Raw genomic sequence first — 23,280 nt, forward strand, 5'->3', positions numbered from 1 at the left:
GCAAACCCAAAAGGCTCCATTCCAAAACTGCTAGAACTTGTACAGGAATTCAGTAAAGTGTCAGGATATGAAATCAATGCACAGAAATCAGTCACATTTCTTTACACTAACAACAAGACAGAAGAAAGAGAAATTGAGGTGTCAGTCCCATTTACAATCGCACCCAAAACCGTAAGATACCTAGGAATAAATCTAACCAAAGAGGCAAAGAATCTATACTCAGAAAACTATAAAGTACTCATGAAAGAAATTGAGGAAGACACAAAGAAATGGAAAAATATTCCATGCTCATGGATTGGAAGAACAAATATTGTGAAAATGTCTATTCTACCTAAAGCAATCTACACATTTAATGCAATCCCTATCAAAATCCCATCCATTTTTTTAAAAGAAATAGAACAAATGATCCTAAAACTTCTATGGAACCAGAAAAGACCTCGAAAAGCCAAAGGAATATTGAAAAAGAAAACCAAAGTCAGTGGCGTCACAATTCCAGACTTCAAGCTCTATTACAAAGCTGTCATCATCAAGACAGTATGGTACTGGCAGAAAAACAGACATATAGATCAATGGAACAGAATAGTGAGCCCAGAAATAGACCCTCAACTCTATGGCCAACTAATTTTCGACAAAGCAGGAAGGAATGTCCAATGGAAAAAAGACAGCCTCTTCAACAAATGGTGCTGGGAAAATTGGACAGCCACATGCAGAAAAATGAAATTGGAATATTTCCTTACACCACACACGAAAATAGACTCAAAATGGATGAAGGACCTCAATGTGAGAAAGGAATCCATCAAAATCCTTGAGGAGAACGCAGGCAGCAACCTCTTTGACCTCAACCACAGCAACTTCTTCCTAGGAACATCGCCAAAGGCAACAGAAGCAAGGGCAAAAATGAACTATTGGGATTTCATCAAGATCAAAAGCTTTTGCACAGCAAAGGAAACAGTTAACAAAACCAAAAGTCAACTGACAGAATGGGAGAATATATTTGCAAACGACATACCAGATAAAGGGCTAGTGTCCAAAATCTATAAGAGCTTAGCAAACTCAACACCCAAAGAACAAATAATCCAATCAAGAAATGGGCAGAGGACATGAACAGACATTTCTGCAAAGAAGACATCCGGATGGCCAACAGACACATGAAAAAATGCTCCACATCACTCGGCATCAGGGAAATACAAATCAAAACGACAATGAGATACCACCTCACACCAGTCAGAATGGCTAAAATGAACAAGTCAAGAAATGACAGATGCTGGCGAGGATGCGGAGAGAGGGGAACCCTCCTATACTGCTGGTGGGAATGCAAGCTGGTGCAACTACTCTGGAAAACAGTGTGGAGATTCCTCAAAAAACTGAAAATAGAGCTACCCTACGACCCAGCAATTGCACTACTGGGTATATATCCTAAAGATACAAACGTGGTGCTCCGAAGGGGCACGTGCACCCGAATGTTTATAGCAGCAATGTCCACAATAGCCAAACTGTGGAAAGAACCTAGATGTCCATCAACAGATGAATGGATAAAGAAGATGGGGTATATATACACAATGGAATACTATGCAGCCATCAAAAGAAATGAAATCTTGCCATTTGCGATGACGTGGGTGGAACTAGAGGGTATTATGCTTAGTGAAATAAGTCAATCTGAGAAAGACAACTATCATATGATCTCTTTGATATGAGGAAGTGGAGACGCAATGTGGGGGTGTTGGGGGGAGGTAGGAAAAGAAGAAATGAAAAGATGGGATTGGGAGGGAGACAAACCATAAAAGACTCAATCTCAAAAAACAGACTGAGGGTTGCTGGGGGGAGGGGGGACAGGAGAGTGTGGTGGGGATATGGACATTGGGGAGGGTATGTGCTATGATGAGTGCTGTGAAATGTGTAAACCTGGCGATTCACAGACCTGTACCCTTGGGGATAAAAATACATTATATGTTTATTAAAATAAAAAATAATAAAAAAAGAGCATCCTACTAAAGAATGAATGGGTCAACGAGGAAATGAAAGAAGAATTTTTTAAAAATTCATGGAAACAAATGAAAATGAAAGCACAACAGTTCAAAATCTTTGGGATGCAGCAAAGGCAGTCCTGAGAGGAAAGTATATAGCAATACAAGCCTTGCTCAAGAAACAAGAAAGGTCTCAAGTACACACCCTAACACTGCAGCTAAAAGAGCTAGAGAAAGAACAGCAAAAAAAAAAAAAAAAAAAAAAGCCTAAATCCTGCAAAAGAAAAATAATGAAGACCAGAGCAGAAATCAATGAAATAAAAACCAAAAGCACGGTAGAACAAATCAACAAAACTAGGAGCTGGTTCTTCGAAAGAATTAACTAGATTGATAAACTCCTGGCCAGACTTTTCAAAAAGAAAAAAGAAAGGACCCAAAATAATAAAATTTTGAATGAAAGAAGAAAGATCACAAACTATACCAAAGAAATACTATTATAAGAACAAATTATGACCAGCAAATTTGACAATCTGGCAGAAATGGATCCATTCGTAGAGACATATAAACACCAAAACTGAACCAGGAAGAAATAGAAAGCCTGAACAGACCCTTAACCAGTAATGAGATTGAAGCAGTCATCAAAAACCTCCCAACAAACAAGAGTCCAAGGCCAGATGGCTTTCCAGGGGAACTCTACCAAATATTTAAAGAAAAATTAAAAACTGTTCTCCTGAAACTGTTCCAAAAAATAGAAATGGAAGGAAAACTTCCAAACTCATTTTGTGGGCCAGCATTACCTTGATTCCCAAAACCAAACAAAGACCCCATCAAAAAGGAGAATTTCAGACCAATATCCCTCATCAACATGGGTGCTAAAATCCTCATCAAAATACTAGCCAACAGGATCCAACAGTACATTAAAAGGATTATGTACCACAACCAAGTGGGATTTATTCCTGGGATGCAAGGGTGGTTCAACATTTGCAAATCAATCAATGTGATACAATACAGTAATAAAAGAAAGGACAAGAACCATAAGATACTCTCAATAGATGCTGAAAAAGCATTTGAGAAAGTATAGCATCCTTTCTTTATCAAAACTCTTCACAGTGTAGGGATAAAGGGTACATACTTCAATATCATCAAAGCCATCTATGAAAAACTCACAGCAAATTTCATTCTCAATGGGGAAAAACTGAGAGCTTTCCCCTAAGGTCATGGACAAAGCAGGGCTGTCCACTGTCACCACTTCAACATAGTACTGCAAGTCCTAGCCTCAGCAATCACACAACAAAAAGAAATAAAAGGCATCCAAAATGGCAAAGAAGAAGTCAAACTACCACTCTTTGCAGATGATATGATACTTAATGTGGAAAACCCAAAAGACTCCACTTCAAAACTGCTAGAACTCATACAGGAATTCAGAAAAGTGTCAGGATATAAAATCAATGCACAGAAATCAGTTGCATTTCTATACACCAACAGCAAGACAGAAGAAAGAGAAATTAAGGAGTCAAACCCATTTACAATTGCACCCAAAACCATAAGATACCTAGGAATAAACATAACCAAAAAGGCAAAGAATCTGTACTCAGATAACTAGAGTACTCATGAAAGAAATTGAGGAAGACACAAAGATGGGAAAAAGTTCCATGCTCATGAATTGGAAGAATAAATATAGTGAAAATGTCTATGCTACCTAAAGCAATCTACACATTTAATGTATTCCCTATCAAAATACCATCAATTTTTTTCAAATAAATTGAATAATCCTAAAATTTATATGGAACAAGAAAAGGCCCCAAATAGCCAGAGGAATGTTGAAAAAGAAAGCCAAAGTTGGTGGCATCACAATTCTAGACTTCAAGTTCTATTCCAAAGCTCTAATCATCAAAACGGTATGGTACTATAGAAAAAAGACAGTCTCTTCAACAAATGGTGTTGGGAAAATTGGACAGCCACATGCAGAAAAATGAAACTGGACCATTTCCTTACACTGCACACAAAAGTTGACTCAAAATGGATGAAAGACCTCAATGTGAGACAGGAATCCATCAAAATCCTTGAGGAGAACAAAAGCAGCAATCTCTTTGACCTCAGCCACAGCAACTTCTTCCTAGAAACATCACCAAAGGCAAAATGAACTATTGGGACTTCATCAAGATCAAAAGCTTTTGCACAGCAAAGGAAACAGTCAACAAAACCAAAAGACAACTGACAGAATGCAAGAAGATATTTGCAAATGCCATATCAGATAAGGGCTAGTATCCAAAATCTATAAAGAACCTATCAGGGACACCTGGGTGGCTCAGTGGGTTAAAGCCTCTGCCCTCAGCTCAGGTTATGATCCCAGGGTCCTGGGATCAATTCCCACATCGGGCTCTCTGCTTAGCAGGGAGCCTGCTTCTCCATCTCTCTCTGCCTGCCTCTCTGCCTACGTGTGATCTCTGTCTGTCAAATAAATACATAAAATCTTTAAAAAAAAAAAAAAGAACCTATCAAACTCAACACCCAAAGAACAAATAATCCAATCAAGAAATGGGCAGAGGACATGAACAGACATTTCTGCAAAGAAGACATCCAGATGGCCAACAGACACATTAAAAAGTGCTCCACACCACTCAGCATCAGGGAAATACAAATCAAAACCACAGTGAGATACCACCTCACACGAGTCAGAATGGGTAAAATTAACAAGTCAGAAAATGACAGATGTTGGCAAGGATGTGGAGAAAGGGGAACCCTCCTGCACTGTTGGTGGAAATGCAAGCTGGTGCAGCCACTCTGTAAAACAGCATGGAGGTTCCTCAAAAAGTTAAAAATAGAGCTGCCCTACAACCTAGCAATCACACTACTGGGTATTTACCTTAAAGATACAAATGTAGTGATCTGAAGGGGCACATTCACCCGAATGTTTATAGCAGCAATGTCCACAATAGCCAAACTATGGAAAGAACCTAGATGTCCATCAACAGATGAATGGATAAAGAAGATGTATATGTACAATGGAATACTATGCAGCCATCAAAAAGAACTGAACTCTTGCCATTTGCAATGATGTGGATGGAATTAGAGGGTATTACATTGAGTTAAATAAGTCAATCAGAGAAAGACAATTATATGATCTCTCTGATATGAGGAATTTGAGAGGCAGGGAGGGGGGGCTGTGGGGGGAAGGCAGGGATAAATTAAACAAGTTGGGACTGGGGAGGGAGACAAACCATAAAAGAATTAATCTCAGGAAACAAACTGACGGCTGCTGGAGGAGAGGGGAATGGGTGGGATGGGGTGGCTAAGTATGGACATTGGGGAGGGTATGTGCTATGGTGAGTGCTGTAAATTGTGTAAGACTGATGATTCACAGACATGTACCTCTGAAGCAAATAATACGTTATATGTTAATTTTAAAACTAAATAAATTTTTTAAATATGCATGAATGAAAAATAAATAAATAAATAAAACCAATCTATTACAGAAAGGGAAACCTTTCCGCATTATAAAAATTATTATTTAAATGCTGTACTAAACTATCATCTCATCAATTTAGTAAATTTAATTACCTTTGGAAAACTATTGCCTTGAAGTACTTGACATTATACTTTATATGAATAAAGGATGCGACAATTGGCTTTCACTGGAAAGAAGAAAGAATTAAGAAGCTAACTCTCTCCAAGAGAGAACAGTAGAAAAATAAGGAGACAAACAACTAACTTATGACCAAACTTCAACATCAATTTTATATGTGCCCTTTAAAGGGGTCAATGATGTGATAGGGTTCATGTGGGTTCAGGTATTCCTGCTGTGCTTAATTTCATCTTTGAAATAGTAGATTCATTCAACATGTACTGAGCATCTAAAAGCATCTACTAAGTGCCAGGCACTTTTCTAGCTACCAGGAATAGAGCAGTTCACAAAATGAATAAGGTCTCTGACTTCATGGAGTCTTTAGTGCACTATAATTTAATATAATTACAATAGTGAATATATTGATATCCAAATGTATAAAGCAGTCATCTTGTATGCACCCACAACTCAAACACATAGTACCCAGCTGTGATCCTCATTTTGGTCACCAACACTTCTTTCCTAAGAATCAAGCCAAGATAACAAAAGTTGCCTCTTTAGTCACAGAGTCAGACTTGAACCAATTCCTAGACCTGTTTTGGCTTTTTCTTTTTGGTCTTATTTTGTATCAGACTACGTCGTCATTGTACCAATCCCCATTCCCCTCTCTGGAGAGCCATCCTCCTCCACTGAGAAAATGCCTCCAGCAGCAGCCCAGTGGCAGGAGCACACCAGCTGCTTCTGATAGGCTCAGTGTCCTCAAAACCTTGCTCTCGTTCCCCATCTCATCACATGACTTCTTTGACTTGTATTTTCTTAAAAGGACGATATTTGTTGTGATGAGCACTAGGTGTTATATGTAAGTGATGAATCACTAAATTCTACTCCGAGAACAATATTACATTCTATGTTAACTAACTGGAATTAAAATAAAAATGTGAAACAAAAGAAGGTAAAAAAGAATAATAATGATGCAAACAATAACCTGGAAATCAAAGTGTTATCCTGATTCCCCTATAACCTCCATTCAAAACAATTATACAGAATTCTCTGACTGTGGTCCAGCCTGGATCTTACTGTGACATGGACATCTATGGCCATCTTAGCTTCCTGGGAAAAGCAATGTGAACCTGGATTTCTTTATTGAGCGTGAAGTAATAGGAAAAACAACATGTACCATGAAGTGGCCAACTCAGTATGGTATAGTTGAAGACTGTCACTTGATGGAAAGGTCTATGGAGCAAGTGTTCTTTAAATATGTAAAGCAAAATTTGAAAGTCATTGCTTTCTGCTGATTAAACCTCCACTAAATGCTCCAGAAAACAGAATACATTGTTAAAATAACATTCAAGCCCTACAAAACTTCAGGCTTATACATAGCCATGCAGGCTGCTCTTGCATAGGCAGCATCCCGAGCATCAAAACAAGTAAGAAAATTGATAGTGACTGGTGTGGTGACCAGATAGTGAAGATGATACCACTCCTGTCCTTCCTGGAGCTGAAGGACCTGTGATCTGCAGCTGTGGCAGTCACATTCCAATCACAGGGCAAGTTATAACATATTTCATTCAGCAACTGCTGAGAGGCTGAGAAGTAGGAATTCCTCTAGAGCAATCCCTGGAAACAGCTATGGAAGTAAAGAAGGGCTGTAATTACGTCTGCCCTGATTTAAGAAAAGAATTCAACAAGTATGACACAGGAGAGCCAAGTGGATTAAACAGTCTACTGGAATCAAGGCAATCTCAAAGAAAGAATTTTCCACTGACGTTGGTTACGACAGATCCTTGGGACCTGCATTCTTTTTCGCCCAGAATTTGCTAATCCCAACTTCACACAACCTACCCAAAAAGTACTGGATGAAGTAATTTAGAATTATCTGATTGGTGTCAGGGTTCTCTCTACAATAATACTGATGTCCCTGAACTGGATGTGGAAGGACTTTGAGTCACATTTCTATTCTGAAGGGAAAAGGTGACCAAGTAAAAGATAAATTTCAAAAAGTAGCCTCATGTACAATGAAGGGAATGCATTTAATGCCACTCAACCATACACTTCAAAATAGTTAAAATGATAAATTTGTGCAATGTTCATGTTTCCACAATCAAAGAAATAAATTTAAGAGAAAATTTTCAGGCAGCCTCATGACACTTGCCGTTACTCATTTATAGGGATTTCAGTATAATTAGTACAAGGGATTTCAGTAATTAGGAATTGCTACCATCCTCATCCAAAGGTTTATGTTGTAAGTGCTTTTAGAACTAAGAAGTTAGTGCATCAGATTAAGTCTAGTTACTTGCATTCTTTTTCTTGCTGGAAGATTTCAAGTAAAGACAAGACTGCTGGACCGGTTTAAAAGAAAAAAACAAAGGTGATGCTCATAATACTCAGGTACTATTGCACCAGTTTCAGCCGCTGCTGGAGACTTCTTCTGGGTTCACATGTCTAAGCAGGTCCCACCGATCCAACAGGTGCAAGGCAGAAACAGGGAGGTCCCGCATGTGCACAGTTGTCTGCTTCTAAGGGAGATGTTATGACCTCTCTTACAACCTCTCTTGTGAGAGAAATGACTGGCAATGCTGAAGCTGAATCACATCTCCACTAGCTGATTTGGGATTGGTTTTAATGGACCAGCTCCCTCTATTTTTTTTTCTTTCTTTTCTTTTTTTTTTTAAGATTTTATTTATTTATTTGACAGAGATCACAAGTAGGCAGAGAGGCAGGCAGAGAGAGAGAGGAGGAAGCAGGCTCCCTGCTCTGCAGAGAGCCCCATGTGGGGCTCTATCCCAGGACCCTGGGATCATGACCCAAGCAGAAGGCAGAGGCTTTAACCCACTGAGCCACCCAGGCGCACCCCCCACTTTTGTGTGTGTGTGTGTGGCTTTTGGTGTCTGACTTCGTTCACTTAACATGATGTTTTCAAGGTTCATCCATGGGTAGCAAATATCAATACTTCATTCCTTCACACAACCTGTCTTAGTTCAGGCTGCTGTAACAAAATAACATAGACTGGGTGGCTTACACAACAAACATTTAGTTCTCATAGTGCTGGAGGCTGGAAAGTCCGAGATCAAGGTGCTAGCAGATTTGTTCCTTGGCTTGTAGCTGGCCGCCTTCTCACTGTATCCTGACATGGTGGAGAGAGGAAGCTCTAGTGTCTCTTCCTTTTCTTATAAGGGCATAATTCCATCATGGGGGCTCATGACTTCATGACCTCATCTAAACCTAATTACTTCCCAAAGTCCCCACCTCCTGATATCATCATAATGGGGGTAAGGACTTCAATATATGAGTTTGGGCAGGAGACAAAATTCAGTCCATAACACAACACAATAATATTCCTTCATATAAATTTATTATATTTTATTTATCCATTCATCAGCTAACTGGCATTTGGGTTGTTTCTGCTTTTTAGCTATTATGAGTAATAATGCTAAGAACACTTGTGTATATATTTTGTGTGGACACAGGCTTTCAATTTTCTGGAGAATATACTTGGGATTGGAATCACTAGCTCATACAGTAATTGTTTTACCACCTGAGGACTTGCCAATCTGATTTCCCAAGTGGCTGCACCATTTTACAATCCTACCAGCAATATATGAGGGCTCCAATTTCTCCAAATTATCACTAACACTTTTATTGTCTGTCTTTTATTATAACCATCCATCCTAGTGGGTATAAAGTGGTATCTCATTGTGGCTTTGATTTGCATTTCCCTAATGACTAATAATGTTGAGCATCTTTTTGTGTGTTTATTGGTCATTTGTATATCTACCTTCTTTGGAGAAATGTCTATTTGAATCTTTGCCCACTTTTAATTGGGTTATTTGTCTTTTGGTTATTGAGTGTTAGAGCTCTTTACATGTTCTGAATATAAATCCCTTATTAAATATATGAGTTGTATCTTATCCCATTCTTTGGATTGTCTTTTTACTTAAGAGCATCCTTAAAAGCACAAAAGTTGTTTCTTTTTTATTTTGATTATAAATTGTTTTTTAAGAAGTCTTTAGAGATCTGGATCCAGAATGTTTTCCTAACATGTAATGAATGGTTTCATAAAACTTTATAGCAGGTAGGAAAGTAATTCAGGAGAATATTACAAGAAGAACTTGAGAACCTAAATGATAATTAACTAAAAGGAAAAATATTTTTCATGGGCAGGAAATTAATTACACATAGTTAAAATATAAGAATAAAGGCTCTGTAATAAGTTTTGACTTCTTTTCATACATGCAAATACACATAAAACAGATTACAAGAAGTTATTTTACAAACACAAGCCAGAGAAAAATTGTTTTTTTCATTGTTTGCCTCAAAACCTAAGTGTTACTGAAGGTAAAATAGAGTTGATAACTCAGGTTAATGGACTGGTGTCCATAAATGATATACGGCTATATTAAAAAAGTTATTAGTCTAATATTCTGAACCATGGTTAATGATATTTTAATCATAAAAGTTGCTCTTGTAATAAAACTTTCTGGTTAATTTCTCCCCTCTCTTTGGAATCTTTGGTAGTTAAAAAACAAAAAAAAAGTAAATTCGATACATGTCTGAAACTTTTCCAAGAGTTCATGCAGAGCATACGAAGTTAACAGTTTATAAATTATCCTTACCTCTAGAAAGAAAACAGACACAAGAAAATCAGAACCACTATAGTGGTCACTCCTGCTAAAATACTTCTTCAATGTCCTTTGAGCTATTCATGTCCTTTTTTTTTTTTTTTTTTTGAGCTGTAACTGAAATATGACATTCTATTAGTTTCAGGTATACAGCATAATGGTTTATTATTTGTATATATTGTGAAATTATCACCACAATAAGTCTAGTTAACATCTGTACCACACATAATTAAAAACTTTGTTCTTGTGATGAGAACATTTAAGATCTACTCTCAGTGACTCTGAAATATACAATATAGTAATTATAGTCACTATGCTGAACATCATACCTCCATGACTTATTTATCTTATAACTGGAAGTTTGTACCTTTTGACCACCTTCACCCATTTCACCCAACCTTCACTCCCCATCACTAATCTGTTCTCTGTATTCTGTGAGCTCTGTTCTGGGTGTTTTTTAGATTCACATGTAAGTGAGATCATACAGTATTTGTTTTTCTTTGTCTGATCTATTTCGTTTAGCATAATGCCCTCAGGGCTCATTCATATTGTTGCAAATGGCAAGATTTCATTCTTTTTCAGGACTGAATGTTTCATTGTGTGTATAGATACCACATCTTCTTTATCCATTCATCTATAGATGGACACTTAGGTTGCTACTCTGTCTTAGTTATTGTCAATAACGCTGCAATGAACATGGGGGTGCACATATATTTTTGAATCAGTGTTTCCATTTCTTTCAGATAAATACCAAAAAGTGGAAATGCCCGATCATATGGTATTCAATTTTTTTTTTGTCTGCTAGTGATCTTTATTTTTGTCCCAGCCAATTTGATATTATGTAACTTCAGTAATGAGATATAAAGTTAACTATTGTTAACACATCCGATGTTGGATGATAATGGCATGAAACAGCAGAATAGAACAGAAACATATGATTAATATATATCCAAACCTATTCATGTCAGCATAAGGAAGAAACATTTATTACTTTTATCCTAGTCATTTCTTTTTTTTTTAATTAAATTTTTTATTTATTTTCAGCTTAACAGTATTCATTGTTTTTTCACCACACCCAGTGCTCCATGCAATCTGTGCCCTCCCCAATACCCACCACCTGGTTCCCCCACCCTCCCACCCCCCGCCCCTTCAAAGCACTCAGGTTGTTTTTCAGAGTCCATAGTCTCTCATGGTTCACCAACCCTTCCAATTTCCCTCAACTCCCTTCTCCTCTCCATCTACCCTTGTCCTCTATATTATTTGTTATGCTGTATTCAATTTTTAATTTCTTGAGAAATCTCAATATTATTTTCCATAGTGGTTATACCAATTTACATTCCCATCAATAGTGCACAAGGATTGCCTTTTCTCTACATCCTCAACAACACTTGTCATTGCTTGTCATTTTGATAAAAGCCATTCTAACAGGTGTGAGGTAATACCTCATTGTGATCTTACTTCACATTTCACTGACAGTTAGTGATGTTGAGCACCTTTTCATGTATGAGTTGGACATATGGACATCTTTGAAAAAAATGTTTATCCATATCCTCTGCCCATATTTTAATCACACTGGTTGTTTTTGGGTTTTGCTATTAAGTTGTATGAGTTCTTTGTATATTTTGGATATTAACCCCTTATCAGATATATGATTTGCATATATTTTCTCCCATTTGGTAGGTTGTCTTTTCATTTTGTTGATGGTTTTCTCTGCTCTCCAGAACCTCTCTGCTCTTTAGTGTAATATTAAACACCAAGATGGCACAAGTTATGGACAATTTTTTTATAATAATACTGTATCATCTGTATGATATCATTTGTGTAATACTAAAGTATCATTTGTATCATGCCATTATTGCAAGAATATGAAATTTATCTTTCCTGAGAAAGATGCACTCAGATTTTGGTATACGTTAGTTCTCAATTTATTTCTATTTTTTTCTCAAGAAAAAAGGCTGAAACATTAAATGAATCAAAATGTTAAGAACTTCATGTGAAGTCTTATATTAAACCTCAGCTCTAATAAACTAGAGCCACAACTCACACAATTTATACACCCTCCATTCTCTAGCTGCTTCTGAAAAGAATGGAAATGCTTCTGAGTAACACCCTTTAGTGAGTGAGTTTTGATACTCTCATTGAGTCACACCTTTCTACCCAGTGTCCTGATTCCCTCAAGTTCACCATAGTTTTGTGGTTGGCAGTCCATGCCAGAAATTTATAGGACAATAAAAATCCCTATAGTGGCATGTCATCCTTCCATTTTAGAACAAAACCTCCTTCACCATCATTAATGTATAGAGTTATGTTCATGTTACTTTGTTTATAGTTCTGGAAAGAATAAGGAAACTGATAGATGATATGGCAAGCTGGTGATCTGTTTCTATCCACCCATCAAGCAGTTATTAATTATGTGTTATGTGTCCAACATATAAAACTAAAACATGATTATTGTCCTCGTGGAGATTGAAACACAGTTGGGAAGTCAAGATACATACACAAAAACTTTTAGGTAGGAAGAAGCAGGCATCAGGAAGGACATGGTATGGTGTCTCCTTGCTTGATCTATTGCATAGTACACCCATGTTTTGGTTAACCTTGTTTGCTCCTGATATTAGCTACATTGATTCCAGGTCCTTCCTGATCCTAATTTTCAGGTAACTGAGGAGAAATCTTTTGTCCCTATCACTTCCAGAGCACAATATTCCACTACTAGGTTCTCTGAAAATCTGAGAGGTCATTACTCTATCTATGCACGTTATGCTAGAATGGACCACAGTCCTGCCTTGTGACCTCAGTTTTATGCAGATTTCACCCTGGCTCTGGCTTAAGATCCAAATAGGGGTCCGAGAGGATTAAGCTCAAGACCAACCTGGGAAAACTACCCATGATGTACTCAAATCACCTCTTACCCCTGATGATGACCTATAGTTCTTAGGCTAAGCTCATGTACTATATCAGGATTCTCCAGAGAAACTCAACCAATAAGGGGGTTATTATAAGGAATTGACCTATGATTATGGAGGCTAAGAAATCTCAAAATCTGCCAGAGACCCAGGAAAGCCAATGGTATAAATTCCAATCCAAGGGCAGGAGAAGACCATGTCCCAGTTCAGCAAGCAGGCAGAATGATAAAAGGAGGATTTCCTTCTTCTTCCACCTTGGTATTCAGGCCCTCAGCAGATTGGATAATGATGTCCACCCACATTGGAGAGGGCAGTCTACCTTTCTGAGTACACCAATTTAAATACTAATCTTATCCAGAACACTCTCACAGACACAACCAGAAACAATGTTTAATTGGGCCACCCTATGTTGCAGTCAAAACTGACACAAAAAATTAACCATTGCACACATACACACAAAATTAACCATCATATGTACCTTATTCTTCTTTCCTTCATAATGATTTCTCCCCAGTCTTTAATGCATATGACCCTACAGGAGCTGAGCCCATGATCTTTCCTCCAAACACATTTATTTTGACTGATAACTGAGATGTTTATACTAGAATCCTCACTACAATATTTTTTTAGCTTAGGACCTGCCACAATCAGACTTCTCCTATCCACCCAACCTTACTCTCCTTTGTTATCTGCAGTGTGTTGATAGTGTCTCCCCCAAAAGATATGTCTAAGTCCTAACTCCTATCAATATGATCTTTTTACGGAAATAACATCTTTACAAAGGATCTTTGGGTAAAATTATTCTGGATTTAATGTCAACCCTAAATCCAATTATTGGTGTCCTTGTGGAGAAAGGAGAGGGAAATTTAAGCCATGGAGACACAGGGAAGAAGACATGTGAAGACAGAGGCAGAAACTGGAGTAGTGCATATAATGAGCCAAAGAACACCAAGGATTGCTGACAGACACCAGAAGCTAGGAGATGGGCATTGAATGGTTTCTCCCTCAAGACCTCCAGAAAGAACCAACTCTGCCAATACCTTGCTTTCAAACTTCTACCCCCCATAACTGTGAGAGAATATGTTTCTATTATTTCAAGCCACCAAATTTATGGTAGTTTGTTACAGCAACCATAGGGAATGAATATTCTAGATAATAGTCTCCTCAAAGTTCCTGAAATATATTATTCTCTTTCCTACCTCCATACATCTGTTTAATTATTTTCCCACCCCCAAAATGCCATATCCTTCACCTTTTCATTTATCCTTCCTAGCCTTCAGAACTTTCCTCAATCTTACCTAGTCCAAGCAACCTTCTCCAGCTGTTCTTACCCACTTATATTCTTTTTTTTTAAGATTTTATTTATTTATTTGACAGAGATCACAAGTAGGCAGAGAGGCAGGCAGAGAGAGAGAGGAGGAAGCAGGCTCCCCGCTGAGCAGAGAGCCTGATATGGGGCTCGATCCCAGGACCCTGAGATCGTGACCTGAGCCGAAGGCAGAGGCTTAACCCACTGAGTCACCCAGGCGCTCCCCCCTACTTATATTCTTAACTGTCCATATTGATATATATTATATTCTGTCTTTCCCTACAAGTTAAGTTTCTGTGACTTGTTTTCCTAAAGAAAGCAAAACTTCCATGAGTACAGATTCCTATGCTGCACTCATATAACCTTAAACTAGCAAGCAGTTGACAAAGATATATTCAATTACTCTGTATCAGTGTATAACCCAAGAGAATGGGGTTCACAGCTACAGCACCACTAATATTAAAAGCAAAATCTCAGTGATCTTACTATAGACTCACTCCCAGGCTGAATCTGTTGTAGCCCAATTCAAAGAGAATGATTAAGATTTCAGGTCATCCCCCTGAGGCACTACTCAAGGCTAAACTTCCAATCCAAAAGCTGTTACTGTCACCCTATCTTGTTTTGTGAAATAAAAAGGGGAACTATGGAGGTTCCCACAGCAAGACTTTATAATACCTATAGCATCACAGTAATTACTAATACTGAAGATCATTGGTGCATTTAAGTTGCAGAAGGCAGAGGCTGTTGAAGCTTTGTATCAAAGAAGTAGAAAATAAAACGAATGAACCTGACCTCAAGAAAAAACTTTAAATCCTCCTTCATGATCAAAGCATTAATGAAACACTTTCTTTGAGTAGAATGGTCTTGAATGGATATTTTCAAATTATCATTATATTTCTTCCTTCTTTGGTCCCAAACCATTTAGACAAATTTATCATCTCCATAACTTCTCACCTTTGTATTTTCAGGACTCCCAAGTAGGAACCCATGACATTCCCTATAAAACACAGGGAACCTGAGGTCTTCAAGTATGAAGCTAACCTTGCTCCAGGAAAGGACTTAGAAAGGAGTTATGGACCAGTTGTCAGAGATGCCATTAGGACAAGATGCACAGCAGATGTTTCTCCCTCTGGTCTGTCCTGTTAATACAGTATGAGCTGTAATGTGACTAAGTGGGTGGGATTGGGAGGACACCATAGAGGACATATTATTGAGACATAAAATCTTCATGGAAGTTTCCCTCTCTGAGTCAGCCTTAGGCCAGAACATTGCCTGCCTTCTGTGGTATAATGGAATCCATGTGGTCTATAAAATCTTCCAAGATCTACAAACCAAGCAGTCATTGCCTCTCCCAAATTATCCGAAAATCCAAAGGGTGTTCCTGGGTGATACAACTCTTTCACTTACCACCAAAACTAGCTAAGCAAAGATTTCACATCCACACTCCACAAGTCCCACAGAGAAGACTTCACAATCCATCTGCCCCTCCCACTAACCCAGGTGTCAGTGTTTCTGTAAAGTGCAAGTGCTTCTTCTCTATTTTATGCTTGGTCAGGATAAGTTCCCAGGAAAACTGAGTCTCAAAAGAGTTGAGTCTCAACTCTCATGTTCTCTCTTTCTCTATCTCTCCCTCCATCTTTTTCCCTCTCCCTTCCTCTTCCTCTCCCCTTCATGCTTTCTCTCTCTCATTCTCTCTCTCTCTCTCTCTCTCACACACACACACACACACACACACTCTTAAAGGGCCAGGGTTGGCTCATTATTTCCTTTTCCATAATTCACATTCCCTCAACAGGTTACCAAGCATCAAAAAGCTTTCCCAAGACACTGGGGGAAAAAAGCACTGGCCTCTTTGCATACAGATATGTATAACACACAGGGCCCTCTTGCTGAGTCTGTGGGTGCACTACACACATGCACAGAGCTGCAAGGATGGCTGACTAGCACAAATCCCACCAACCACCATCTTGCTGGGTCTTCCAGGTCTTCATAGAAAATTTTCTCTCAAAGACCAACAGCCTTTTCCTGAAATCTGGCCTCTACGGTTAACACTCGGGTGTTTGCAAATAATTTTTGTACATCCCAGAATAGTGGTTCTCAACCTGGACTGCACATTAGAATCACTTGGAAATTTTTCTCAAAAAGGTCATGCCTGCTTACCCTAAAGATTCTAGTTTAATTAGCCAGGGACATACTCTCAGATCAGGGGATTAAATGTTCCCAGGTAGCTATGATGTATGACCCAGGTCAAGAGGATGTGAGTAGAAGGCAGCAGGTTAGTTCCAGTCTCATTTTACAAATGGCCCACAGCCTTTATGTAAATTCATAATTGCAAATAGATTGAGAGGCAAGTGAGATGCTAACTACTCTCACCATAAGTATCTTAACCCTGCTTCTGCCCACCCATTACAACTACTTACTTCTCAATTATGGTCAAAAACAAATATAAAAAATATTTTTGTAAGCCACATTGTGTCTCCTTTCATTTACTGTCTCAGTAGGAAGATGTTAACTGTTCGCTTTGTATCAGGTAGTCAAGAGAAAAAAATATACCATTAAGGGACGTCAGAATGTGCTCCTCATATAATCTCATCCCCTATTCACTCATTGTTATTCAAATTCAGATTCAAAGCAGGAGAAAGAGTCATAGCTTTCCTATTTTGTGCAACTGTATGCTATTTTAATTAGCAGCAAGCACAGTTAATTATCTGAAAGGTCTTCTATTATTAGAAGCAAATAGTTTCTCCTAAAAATGCTAATAAATAACACCGTTACATGACATATGGTCATAAGCCTGCTCCAAGTGAGGACAAGGCCAGTTTATCAGATTTTCCTCTGCCTCATAAAGTTCTCCACTCTTTCAGAGCCTGAAATTTAATTGCAAAGAGAAACTATAAACGATGCTGCAGAGTACATGAGGAAGAATTAGCCATCATCTTTATTTATGATTATTCTAAACAAAGAAGCTAGTAAATATGGATACAGTGAATGTCTCCCAGGCCACACCAACTAGAGGGTAAAAATAGGGTCACCATATGTTATAAACAGGATTTGTTGGCTTTGTTCTCCAACAACTCTGCCAAAACTCTGGTCCCCTCTTAGATAAATCTCAAAGAATGCTGGGAGCCTTCAGTGGGTACAAGAACTCTGGTTTGTATTTGCCATGAATAGCTGCCTTTTCCTCTGGCCTGCCCAAGCTCACAAATGTGACAGTGCCTATCTTGGAGGACCACAGGGTTGTGAGCTACACTCTCACAACCTGCTAAAGATGTAGCACCTGTTCTAAGACTGCCACGGCCACACTGTGGAGGTACAGCCTTTACCCCTGGAATGGATGCTATCACACAGGCAATCACCTTGCCCTGGGACTTCAGCATGACTCCATGGAGTCTGAGCCAGGGAACAATATGGTTGAAAGGCATTTGCTTTTTTAAAATCATCCCTCTTATCCCTCTCCTCTGGCTTTGGTCCATTCTCCTAAAATCAAGCATGTGTCTTCATTTTCTCTTACTATATTTTTTTAAGTTTTTTTTTTTAAAGATTTTATTTATTTGACAGAGAAAGAGACAGCGAGAGGGAGTACAAGCAGGGGGAGTGGGAGAGGGAGAAGCAGGCCTCCCACTGAGCAGGAGCCCAACTCTGGGCTTGATCCCAGGACCCTGGGATCATGACCTGAGCCAAAGTCAGACACTTAACAACCGAGCCACCCAGGCACCCCTTTTACCACAATTTTTAGTGAAGATTCTCCAGTTTACCAATTCACTCCTCTTTACTCGTAGTCCTCCATATATATTCATTCACTCATTCATTCATTCATTCATTCATTCACAGCCTATGCTAGACATCATTGAGGATTCAACAATGACCTGGACGGATACAGTCCTCTCCTCACAGACTGAGTGCTACAAGCAAGTTGTACGACAGGGAAGCCCAAGGCGCTGTGCGCACACAGAGGACAGGCACTTATTGGTGTCATCAAGGAAAGGTGCTCAGAGGAAAGAAATGGCCTCAAAACACAAACTTAACAAAAGAGTAGGACCCAGGCAGCCAGGGAAGAGCAGGAACAAGAGGACAAAGAGAAGGTTGGATGATGAAAAGAGGAAAGGGCAACTCCAGGCATAAAGAACGTCATATACAAAGCCCCAGAGGTTAGGTAGAACATATCAAATTCCAAAAACAATCCCAGAAGATTCATTTCCACCGAAATTTTAATTTTCTGCTCCAACAACTTGTAACCACGAGGTCTTGATCTCCTTTTTCTTTGAGAAGGTTTTAAATAAGGACAGGGTCTTAAGACAGATGAAAACAGATTAATGACAGAATACCTGTTAAATTTAAATTTCAGATAAACAACAATAATTTTTGGTGTAAATATGCCTCAAGTATTGCATGGGATATACTTATACTAAAAAGTATTTGCTGTTTATGTGGAATTCAAATGTAACCACATGTACTGTATTTTTATATGCTAAGTCTGGCAACTGTAAATCATGAAAATGACCACATTCACTGGAAAATCAATTGGAAAAAGAAGAGATAAGATTACAAAAGCAGACATCAATGGTAAAAACATAAAAAATTCAACTCACAGAAAAAAAGACTACAACAGGCCAAGTAAATTTCCTTGTCTGAGTTCTAAATAACTAAAACCCATGAGAAGGCTCTACCATAGCAATTAGAGGGTTTGTTGCCAGAAGCACTTTATAAAGAGCAGGACTGCAGAGAAAGGATCCCTAAAACTGAGACCCCAGCTCCCTAGTAACCACCAACTCAGGTAATGAACTTGATACCAACAGGAGACCTGAAGTCATTGAAAAACAGGGCCAGCCATCCCTAGATTCCTGATCACACACAGCCAAGTGCTGACTGCATCAGGGTTCTTGAGAGCTCTGATGGTGGAAACACATCTAAGTGCATGTGTGTTTATCTTCATATGTCTCACTATAATGTAGCCCACTGCCCATATTTCAGGTCCAGTCTCAATACATAGGCCTTACCTCTGTCTCAGCAGGAAATGGATGAAAATCAGCATGTCCTCAGGGAGATAAAAAGTTTATACCAGTAGAAAACAAATAAATAAAACAAATGCGAAATAGGGAGGGGAAAGGTTTTCTGCTTTCTTAGTCCTGATCTAAAGAACAGTAGTGTTTGATGAAGAAATTAAATAGAAAAGAGGGGAGTTATAAATAAAATTTAACAGAAAAATTTCTGGGTCTTTAATGCCTCTGTTAGACTGGTTTAGGGCTCTATGTATGTCTGTGAGAAAGAGAGAGAAAGAGACAGAGTTCAAGAGATTAATATGATGGAAACAAAAGAAAGATTAAAAACAAAGTATTCTTATTCTGTTGCAATATCCATAAAATTGTTGACCTTAAGTGGATATGTACTAAATTTGAGGACAGAGAACAAAAGCAATAAATTTCATAAAACTGTAGTGAACGCCAGGTATTGAAAGTCTTACCAAAGCAGACATCTGCTTCATCTCTAAGAGACAAGAGAGATACACTCTCTAAAAACAGTATACATATACATATACATGTATAGATATGCATAAACATATATAAAAGACACAAAAACAAGAAGTTACAAAGTGCAAATGCACAGCCCTTGTTTTCAAACCAAGATGCACCTTCCTGGTCTGTAATCCATTTATTCCTCATCCCCAGTCTTCTGCCCAGACACTTTAAATTCCACAAGGACCTGAAGGTCTCAGTTTTGCACATTCAGTCCTAATCTGACATTATGGTTTGGAGTCCAGTTTTGAAAGGTTCAAATGCCTAAAGGCCCCACTTCTAATTCCTTACCCCCTTCAATCCATCCTCTCCCCAAGAAACCTAAGTATACTCATCCCCAGGCTTCAGAGAGACAGCCTCTTCTTTCCAAAAGTAAACAGAGCAGTCGGGTGAGTCATGCAAGCTGATCTTCCCATCCAGTTTTTAGTATCACATTAAAATGAAAAACAGGGTTTGCTCGTAAGTTTCATATTCATAAACTTGAATATATATTATAATTTTTTACATTTAAAAAGTCGGATTCTTTCTGGAGATATTCACAAAATATATTTAAAAAAAAGAAAGTTAAGCTTTGCTTGTATGAAATAATGTAAAATAGAGGTGGGCCATGTTAAAAATTATCTCAGATGGACATTCTAATGAACCCAAATTGCTATGTTTTCAAATAAAATCATCTAAAGCAATGTGAACATTGCCTTAAAATAGGTAGTTATTCCCCATCCTTTTCTTTTTTTAAGAAATAGGTGTTTTTTTTAAGATTTTATTTATTTATTTGACAGACAGAGATCACAAGTAGGCAGAGAGGCAGGCAGAGAGAGAGGGAGGAAGCAGGCTCCCTGCTGAGCAGAGAGCCCGAGGCGGGGCTCGATCCCAGGACCTTGGGATCATGACCTGAGCCGAAGGCAGAAGCTTAACCCACTGAGCCACCCAGGCACCCCAAGAAATAGTTTTCTTATTTCAAAAATATTAATGGAAGTTTGGGAAACCAAAAGCACAAAGAATAATATTTAAATTACCCATAATCCTACGCCTTGGAAGTAACCACCATTAAGTAATGTGTTGGTATTTAGCCTCCTAGTCTTGTGTTTTGTATTTACATGATGTTCCTATAAAATGAGATCATCCTGTGTTTGTTGTTTAGTAACAACTTTACCAATAAACATATATACCGGCAATATGTTCACATCATTAAAGATACTTCTAAAACACATAGGTAATTTTTAAGCACTGTAAATATTTCATTGCTTAAGTAGAAATGCATTAAATTTGACAAATGGAAACACTTGTTATTTTGTGATGTGTCTTAATTTAGAGAGTTTGAGAGGTTAGCTGCTTCCCTCCCATTTTAGTTCTCTCTTGCTTGCTCATGTTCTCTCTCACTCTTCCCCTCCCCTATCAGCAGTAATAAATGTAACATCCCCTTAACTAAACCTTTTGCACATCTAGTTATTTCCTTGACATAAATTCCTAGAAACGTAATTACTGGATCAAAGGGAATTTACTCTGATTTCTGAACAAATGTTTATTTTTCTCCTGTTATGTCCCAGGATTAAGCAAGAGCCCCACATGGGTCTTTTCAATAATGCATGCAGTTTACATGCATGTCTCTCGTTGTGTGATTCACTTACAATTTCTAATTCCATCCTACCAAGTGAATGATGTTCAGCACATGTATATTTAATTATATTTTTAAAGATCAGAATCATTTAAACTCTCTTACACTGAAAGCTCCAGCCATTTCTAGTTCATTAAACTATATCATAAAATTAAACCAATTCATAGAAGGAACTTTACATTGTAAAGTTAAGGAGCTAATTCTGTCCCTAAGTAATATGGAAAACTATGTTGTTCTTAACTCTAAAGTCAATGAACTGCAGGCACATACAACAACATGAGAGAATCTTATAGGCTTTATGTTAATCAGAAGCTAAACCAAAAAGAGTACATATTTATGATTCCATTTTTGCAAAGTTCAAGAATAAGTGGAACTAATAGGAATAGAAGTCAAAATCATGTTTACTTCTCAGGGTCAAGGAAAATGATATTGACTGGGAAGCAGCCCAAGGAGAGCCATCTTGAGTGTTGGAGATATTTTATCTACTGGTCTGGATAATGGTTACATAGGTATTCATTAAAAAAAACCTACTAAAATTTACATGCAGGGCCTGGTGGCTCAGTCAGTTAATCGTCTGGCTCTTGATTTCAGCTCAGGTCATGATCTCAAGGTTGTGAGATCAGCCCTGCATCGGGTTCCATGCTAGATGTGGAGTCTGTTTGAGATTCTCTCTCTCTCTCTGTCTCCCTTTGCCCCTCCCCCCACACAAGCTCATGCTCTATCTCAAATAAATCTTCAACAGAAAAAAACATTTAATTAAAAAACTATTATTTACATATAAAAACTGAACAATACACTTAAAGTTTGTGGACTTTCAATTCACATACTTTATTCTTATATATTATAGCTTATTTTTTTTTTAATTCAAAAAAATCTAAGTTCAATATCAATGACTTACATACTACGGATTATGTTTCCTAGGGCTGATATGACAAAATACCACAAATGAGTGCCTTAAAACATCAGAAATTTATTATGTCACAGTTCTGGGTTCTACAAGTTTGAAACCAAGGTGTCAGCAGGGCCATGTCCCTGTAAAATCTGTAGGGTAATCCTTTCCTTGCCTAGTCCTAGTCTCTGGCAGTTTGCCAGCAATCTTTGGCATTCCCTGGCTTATAGATGCATCTCTCCAATCCTCTGTCTTCACATGGCCATGTGCTTATAAGAACACCAGTCATGTTGAATTATGGGCCCACCCAATTTTCATATGACCTCATCTAATTATATCTGCAGGTGCCCTGTTTTCAAACAAGGTCACATTCTCAGATACTGGGGGGCTAGGACTTCAACATATATTTTGGGAAGATGCAATTCAACCCATTAAATTTCACAGTATTGTTTTTAAGGTTTTATTTATTTATTTATTTGAGAGAGAGAGAAAAAATGAGAGAGAGAGAGAGAGAGAGAGAGAGCATGAGAAGGGGGAGGGTCAGAGGGAGAAGCAGACTCCCTGCCAAGCAGGGAGCCTGATGCGGGACTCAATCCCGGGACTCCAGGATCATCATCTGAGGCGAAGGCAGTCACTTAGCCAACTGAACCACCCAGGTTCCCCACAATATTGTTTTTAAATTGTCTTTCAAAAACTTAAATTCTGTACCAGGAACCAAAATGAAGAAAATGGTATCTGGAAGGGTTTCTATGAGAGTTGGCAGTGAACAGACTGCCTTTGCAAGGAGATTCCTCAGGAAAGCCTCAGTTAGGACTACAGGTTTGTTCTTAGTTTCCAGAGTATATATCAGAGGGAGGAAATATAATTACTTGTAAATAATTACTCAAAGGGAATTCGAAA

Source organism: Martes martes (assembly GCF_963455335.1).
Source record: "Martes martes genome assembly, chromosome: 1".
NCBI lineage: Eukaryota > Metazoa > Chordata > Mammalia > Carnivora > Mustelidae > Martes > Martes martes.